Below are 8304 nucleotides of genomic sequence, written 5' to 3'. Positions count from 1 at the left end.
GGAAATAGGCAACATTCCAACTGTAATTTGGTCATAGCATCGTGGAGTAAATACATGATTTGTCGATTGTGCAGCTATGCCTCTGTGAACTTGCCATAGTCGATCTGTGCTGAGACAATGTTGGTGCACAACATGTAGTCTGTGACAATAATTTCCATGCCATTTAGATGTCTAGCAAGAGTCGTGAACTGCATTGTATAACTGAAGTGCTAGAATTGTCGAGGGCACATATCTTTTAAAGGATTATGGATCAAGTGCGCTAAAGGTCGATGGTCGGTGTAAGTGATGAGTGATCTGCCTTCCACATTGTCTTTGAGCGGATGAACTACTTTGTACACTGACAGTAGTTCATGGTCGTAGGCGTATCACTTGTGCTGTGAAAGCGGTCAATTTACGAAAAAAAAGTGGAGCAACTGCAGTATGCCTGTCAATTCTTGTTGAGAACCGCTCCAATAGCGAATTTGATCATGTCAATAGTAAGCGTGAGTTGAGCATGCAGAAGTGTGTGTGCCAACATCGTGGGTTTCATGAGATAATCTTTTATTTGCTCAAAAGTGTGCTGCATGTGAGAGCTTCACTCTAACTTACGTTTGTCGATGGTATTCTTGTCCTTGAGAACTTCCATAAGTGGTGCCTGAATGGTGGCTGCATGAGGGACATGCCGAGAATAGAAATTAATCATCCCAAGGAAACGATGTAGCTTGTGACAGTCCTGTGATGGCTGCAGCTGACAGATGAGGCCAGTTTGCTGTGGTGCAGTGGGAATACTGGGGGCGTTGATGACGTGTCCAAGAAAGACTACCTCAAGTTACCAAAGTTGTCATTTGTCATCTTCAAGCACTCCGCCATTGGCAGAAAGTGCATCAGGAATTTGTGCAGTTCCTAGGTAGGGGAGAAGATGAGAATGTCGTCCATGTAGGTGTAGCAAAAAGGGAATTTGAACAGAACACTGTCAATAAACCACTTCCAGGTTTGAGACATATTCTTGAGGCCTTAAGGCATGTATAGACATTCGCATAACCGAATGACGTGATAATCACAGTTTTGTGAATGTTCTCTGGCTCATTAGTATCTGGATGTATGCCCTTCACATAGTCTAAGACACTGAAAACTAAGGCACTGGCAAGGTAGTGGTGTGGGTGAAGTCTCGTGTGTTCAGTATAGGGTAACTGTCAATGACTGTAGAGGCGTTAAGGGCTCTATAGTCTCTGCACAGTCTCACTGTCTCATATTTATTGAACACCAATGAAACGGGACACGCCTATGAACTATCAGAAGGTCTCATGATCCCATCCTGTAAATGTTCATTAACTATCTCTTTGGCTGTGCAAAACTTGTCTGGTGGTAATCCGTGCAGCCTTGGGTGGCGGTGATCTTGTGGAATGTTCTGTTGCAGACAGCACATTGTGTAAATAACACCTGCTCTATGTGGAAGGTGTAGGAACACTCAGTTTCAGTGGGGAGCACAAGAGCAGTAAGCACATTGCTGGTCTTGATTGTGTGTGGAGGCTGTATGGACTCAGATGCTGCCAGGGAGGTAGCCATTGTCATGCTGAAATTGAGCAGAGATGGTGTGGTGGAGTCATCTGGAATGGGCACAAACGAATTTCATGTCTGAGAACTGTCCAGGTAGCGTCGTGTGGCATTCAGTTCCTCTGACACCTGGCAGATTGTGCAACATATAGCGTCGTTTTCGTCCTGTAGACGTAATGACTCCAGTCTCATGTCAAAATAATGCAGTTGAAGCTGTTTCAGTTCAATGAGGCATGCAATGCTTTCTTATAGGTATCGTTGACATTCATCGGTCAAGCTGCAACACTGAGTGCCATCCGATAGAGGCATGCTGTACCATGGGGGGGGGGGGGGGCTGTAACCGATGAATGATGCCAGTAACAGAGTGTCCCCTGTCCTGATAGATCAGAGTACCACGGGTCAGTTCCGGTAACAGTCGAAAATCATGAAGAAGTCAGTACCAAACACTGGATCACTGAAATCGGCAATTAAGGAAGTTCAGTGTAAACACTTCCTCAACAGCGAGATACATGGCGCAAGACTCAGCTCCATAGATGGTGATGGAAGGATTATTGGCTGTACAGAGCTGTATGGCAGGATCAGCACTTGACAGTGAAAGTAGACTGGGAGGCAAGGAGCTCAGGTCAGAACCTATGTCAATGAAGAAATATTTTTGATTGATGCAGTCAAAGCTCTAGAGTATGCTGTCATGTGGTGATGATGATGTGTGAGATGTTTCATTGACATGACGTGGATTAAGGCGACTTGAATGGTCTTCTCGACCTGGGCACCTATTGTGGACTCCATGTTGCCTTTGAGTACTCAGATGGCATGCAGCAGCTCTACTCAGTGTCGCCAAACTGCGTGTGGAACCAGTAAAACCATCCCTATACCAGTGTGTGTGTGTGTGTGTGTGTGTGTGTGTGTGTGTGTGTGTGTGTGTGTGTGCAATATGCAGTTACCCATTGTGGGAAGTTTGTTGTGATTATATGAAAGTCACTGTCCGCTGTGACGAAGTTGATGTCATATTTGATGGCAGTCAGATGACCTCGGTCTGACTCAGCTGTAGAGATATGGTGGGTGTGCCAAGGCTGCTGTGAGCTGTGTTTGGAGGCATTGTTGTCCGCAGCATTTATAAATTATCGATGTTAAAAAATCATAAAGATTCTGTCTGCCAATTTTAACTTGCAGGCCATCAATTCATGTTCATGCGAGATCATTGCAAGTTGAACTTGAGGCAAGAGTTTGACATCCCAGAGGGTCCAGAGTGTATCGTCTGGCTTCAGTTTGAAATCCACTAGTGTGTGTAACCAGCGCCAAAGTTGTGAAGGCGTCCTGTCCCTCGGTTGTTCGTCATAAATAGCCTGTTGTAACTGTTGTTCCTGTATTTGGGATAGGCGTTGGAAAAGAGCAGATTTCGTGGTGAGGTATTTATTATAAGCTTGGAGCAAAAGAATAGTGTCACTAATCGCATCATCTTTTTCACCGAGGTGACTGAGTAACATGACGTTTTTGAACCTGTATGTAGTCGGAAACTCTCAACAATTGCGAAAGAGGTAGTAGGTTGATCTGGGTGAAACGGTGGCAGTTTAATTTGAGCACTGTAACAGGCAGTGGTGTCGATGGTGAATGGTCATGCCAATAACCAAGGCAAAATCTGGACTGGTACAAAGGACAAGTGCTCAGTATCCATACTTGTTTCGGCTGTAGGTGGAGCAGGGAGGCCCAAAAACTGTCCAGCAGGTTGAGCTACAGAGTGTGACGTGAATGGATTGACCGAGTTGGAACATGGCGTGCAGACACATCAACAGCGGCGAACAATCGCGAATGTGGCCGTTTGAGCAGCTGATGCACAGTACTTGTCTGGCCTTTGTGTCGAGTAGTCTCTGGAATAAAATCGCCTAATAAACTGTCTGTAGGATTTCATTGTTCAATATCATTGTCCACGTCTGCAACACTACACTGATGAAAGTTATGTTTGTTTTTTATGCATACAGGTTGCTAAGGAGTCGGCTGAAAAACACATCACACTTCTGTATGGAAATCAGTGTCCTGTCTTGGGAACTGCGACCTGTGGCAGCTGGACAGTGGCTGTAGTACTGAAGCACAGTATATAAATCCGGAAATGTAGGAGCACGAAAATTATCCATACATAGTTGTTGCACGTCACCAATGTAAAATATTATTCAGGATAAGATAAGGGTGAAAATCAGTAACACCGAGCGAGGTGGCACAGTGATTGGCACACTGGACTCGCATTTGGGAGGATGACAGTTCAAACCCATGTCTGGCCATCCTGATTAAGGTTTTCCGTGATTTCCCTAAATCGGTTCAGTCAAATTCCAGGATGGTTCCTTTCAAAGGGCATGGCCGACTTCCTTCCCCATCTTCCCATAAACCAATGGAACCGATAACCTCATTGTTTGGTCCCCTTCCCCCAAATCAACCAACCAACCAACAATTAGTAACACCATGCTGCTGGTTATAATGCTCTTTATTTATCATATAGCACGACCAAAAGACATGTCACACTGCTTGGCAGTCATTTAGTGAACTGAGTCCACCTTACAAAGATACACTTGGAAGGAATGCAGTCAATGGCCAGAGAGGTGGCTTTCTTGTGGTATCCCCACAGCACCATTCTAAAGCGAGTAGGTCATAGGGACGCTTTTTTGATAAATCCCATCAACCTTCCATGCGAGTTTTGTGAACTCAGATGGCAACCACCTCTCAGGATTATCCCTGATAAAAGATTCGACTTTGTTGTGACTGGTGTCATACTAGCACTCAACCTGATAAGCAAGTGTGGCCTAGACCATGGCAAGTGGGCTGAAGTTGTAATGCCGTGCCATTGTGTCGATGACAGGCTGGGCTGTGATGTTGGCAGATGCAGCATCATTGTAGATGGGCTGGGCTGCAACACATCTAGCCATGGGTACATCATTCTTGTCATAGATGGTCCAGGCTGTGTCACGTCTGCCTACAAATACATCATCATTGTAGACTGGTCAGGCTGCAACATGTTTAGTTGTGAATACATCACCATCATCATCATCATCATCATCATAAAAGGGCTGGGCTGTGATACATACTGCCATGGAAACATCATTGTCATCATAGACAGGCTGGGTGGTGATAGTCAAACCACTGATATATCGTCATTGTCATAGATGGGCAGCACAGCCACATGTGTGGTTGCGGGTACATCATCCTCATCGTAGACGGTTTACGCTGTGACATGTCCAGCTGCAGGTACACCATCAGTAACAGTTGTTGCAGACACAAGCCCATGTCCATGCACTTCCATCCCTTCTGCAAAGAAAGAAAGGAAAAGGCTAAATATCACATAAGAGTATATAAAAGTTAAATATCATGTAAGAGTATATAAAAGTTATGTGCAGACATCTATAATAATAATAATAATATTTAGCTGGGTTTGCTGTGTCTGCTTGATCTTTAGGTTTCAGATAAGTTATTCCATGTGTAAGTGTATCAGGGAATGTGTATGGGTCTGCAATGTAACTGTTAAATAATTTAGTTAGATGGTTCACCTCAACACATTCACATCTAACTGAATTATTTAACAAAGATGAGGTGACTTACCGAACGAAAGCGCTGGCAGGTCGACAGACACACAAACAAACACAAACATACACACAAAATTCAAGCTTTCGCAACAAACTGTTGCCTCATCAGGAAAGAGGGAAGGAGAGGGAAAGACGGAAGGAAGTGGGTTTTAAGGGTGAGGGTAAGGAGTCATTCCAATCCCGGGAGCGGAAAGACTTACCTTAGGGGGAAAAAAGGACAGGTATACACTCGCACACACACACATATCCAAAGGTAAGTCTTTCCGCTCCTGGGATTGGAATGACTCCTTACCCTCACTCTTAAAACCCACTTCCTTCCGTCTTTCCCTCTCCTTCCCTCTTTCCTGATGAGGCAACAGTTTGCAGCTTGAATTTTGTGTGTATGTTTGTGTTTGTTTGTGTGTCTATCGACCTGCCAGCGCTTTCGTTCGGTAAGTCACCTCATCTTTGTTTTTATATATAATTTTTCCCACGTGGAATGTTTCCCTCTATTATATTGAATTATTTAACAGTTACATTGGAGATCCATACACATTCCCTAATACACTTACACATGGAATAACTTATCTGAAACCTAAAGATCAAGCAGACACAGCAAACCCAGCTAAATATCGCCCCATAACATGCCTACCAACAATATACAAAATATTAACTTCAATCATTACACAGAAATTAATGACACATACAACACAGCACAAAATTATAAATGAAGAACAAAAAGGCTGTTGCAAAGGAGCACGAGGATGTAAAGAGCAACTGATAATAGATGCAGAGGTGACATATCAAGCTAAATCTAAACAAAGGTCGCTGCACTATGCATACATTGATTACCAAAAAGCTTTTGATAGTGTACCCCACTCATGGTTACTACAAATATTGGAAATATACAAAGTAGATCCTAAATTGATACAGTTCCTAAACATAGTAATGAAAAATTGGAAAACCACACTTAATATCCAAACAAATTCAAATAATATCACATCACAGCCAATACAGATTAAGCGTGGAATATACGAAGGAGACTCATTAAGTCCTTTCTGGTTCTGCCTTGCTCTGAACCCACTATCCAACATGCTAAATAATACAAATTATGGATACAATATTACTGGAACATACCCACACAAAATCACACATTTGCTATACATGGATGATCTAAAACTACTGGCAGCAACAAATCAACAACTCAACCAATTACTAAAGATAACAGAAGTATTCAGCAATGATATAAATATGGCTTTTGGAACAGACAAATGTAAGAAAAATAGCATTGTCAAGGGAAAACACACTAAACAAGAAGATTACATATTGGATAACCACAGCGACTGCATAGAAGCGATGGAAAAAACAGATACCTATAAATATCTAGGATACACACAAAAAATAGGCATAGATAATACAAATATTAAAGAAGAACTAAAAGAAAAATAAACACAAAGACTAACAAAAATACTGAAAACAGAATTGACAGCAAGAAACAAGACAAAAGCTATAAATACTTATGCTATACCAATATTGACCTACTCATTTGGAGTAGTGAAATGGAGGAGCACAGACCTAGAAGCACTCAATACACTTACACGACCACACTGCCACAAATATAGAATACATCACATACATTCAGCAACTGAAAGATTCACATTAAGCACAAAGGAAGGAGGAAGGGGATTTATCGATATAAAAAACCTACGTTATGGACAGGTAGACAATTTAAGAAAATTCTTTCTAGAACGAGCAGAAACTAGCAAAATACACAAAGCAATCACTCATATAAATACATCGGCTACACCACTGCATTTTCATAACCACTTCTACAACCTTTTAGATCACATAACATCAACAGATACGAAGAAAGTAAATTGGAAAAAGAAAACAGTACATGGCAAGCACCCATATCATCTAACACAGCCACACATCGATCAAGACACATCCAACACATGGCTAAGAAGAGGCAATATATACAGTCAGACGGAAGGATTCGTGATTGCAATACAGGATCAAACAATAAACACCAGATATTACAGCAAGCATATTATTAAAGATCCCAATACCACAACAGATAAATGCAGACTTTGCAAACAACAAATAGAAACAGTAGATCACATCACAAGCGGATGTACAATACTAGCAAATACAGAATACCCCAGAAGACATGACAATGTAGCAAAAATAATACATCAACAGCTTGCCTTACAACATAAACTTATAAAACAACACGTTCCCACATACAAGTATGCACCACAAAATGTACTGGAGAATGATGAATACAAATTATACTGGAACAGAACCATTATAACAGATAAAACAACACCACATAACAAACCTGACATCATACTCACCAATAAAAAGAAGAAATTAACACAACTAATCGAAATATCCATATCCAATACAACAAATATACAAAAGAAAACATGAGAAAAAATTGAAAAATACATCCAACTGGCTGAGGAAGTCAAGGACATGTGGCATCAGGATAAAGTTGACATTATACCAATTATACTATCAACTACAGGAGTCATACCACACAATATCCACCAGTACATCAATGCAATACAGCTACATCCAAACTTATATATACAACTACAGCAGGGCTTTTACAACTGGCCGGTTTTGAGCGCGAGTACTCGCGTCTGCTCTGGCACGTGCTCGCGAGCAGGTGCAAGGTCGCAGAGTAGGGAGGGAGGGGAAATGCGCGCGCACGTTTAAATAGGGCCGTAGCGTGCCTATTGAATTCGCGCCGACTGTGTAACGTTTAAAGCACTATGATCAGCTCTAACAGTCATTGCGCTGATTAAGAATCATGTCAAGTCGCCGTTGTGTAACCCCAACCATGCTTTCGCAGTTCAACCCCTATTGGGAGGAATTATATTTGTTCACAGAAAAAGATGGTGTTGCAAAATGTTTAGTATGTCACAAAACGATGAATTCTTTCAGGAAATTTAATTTGCAGCGACATTATATGTCGTACCACGCGAAAGACTACGGAAGTGGAAAATGTGATGGGCCAGATCGTGCACAGGAAGTTATTAAACTTAAAAGGACGCTACCCGAAGAAGATCTGGACGACGAAGAAAAATCAACTGAGGCAGCTGTCAGAGTGAGTTAAAAAATTGCTTTGCTTTTAGCAAAATCCCTGCGCCCCTTCACTGATGGCGATTTAATAAAAGAATGTTTGGTAGTTGCAGCGGAACACATGTGTCCATCTCAA

The 8304-nt window shown here is 42.0% G+C and overlaps 1 long non-coding RNA gene across 1 annotated transcript; it reads right to left on the bottom strand.

Moving 5' to 3' along the window:
* Positions 1-4028: 4028 nt before the first annotated feature.
* On the bottom strand, positions 4029-7732 carry LOC126471613 (uncharacterized). Its single transcript, XR_007586349.1, has 3 exons — positions 7618-7732; positions 4605-4824; positions 4029-4492 (listed from the first exon to the last, which is right to left on the bottom strand). It is a non-coding gene; the product is annotated as an uncharacterized LOC126471613 (long non-coding RNA).
* Positions 7733-8304: the final 572 nt, after the last annotated feature.

This window comes from Schistocerca serialis, chromosome 3 (genome assembly GCF_023864345.2).
Source record: "Schistocerca serialis cubense isolate TAMUIC-IGC-003099 chromosome 3, iqSchSeri2.2, whole genome shotgun sequence".
In the NCBI taxonomy this organism is placed as follows: Eukaryota; Metazoa; Arthropoda; class Insecta; order Orthoptera; family Acrididae; genus Schistocerca; species Schistocerca serialis.
Note: the sequence above shows the minus strand (reverse complement) of the source record. Positions and strands in the feature narration are given on the sequence as shown.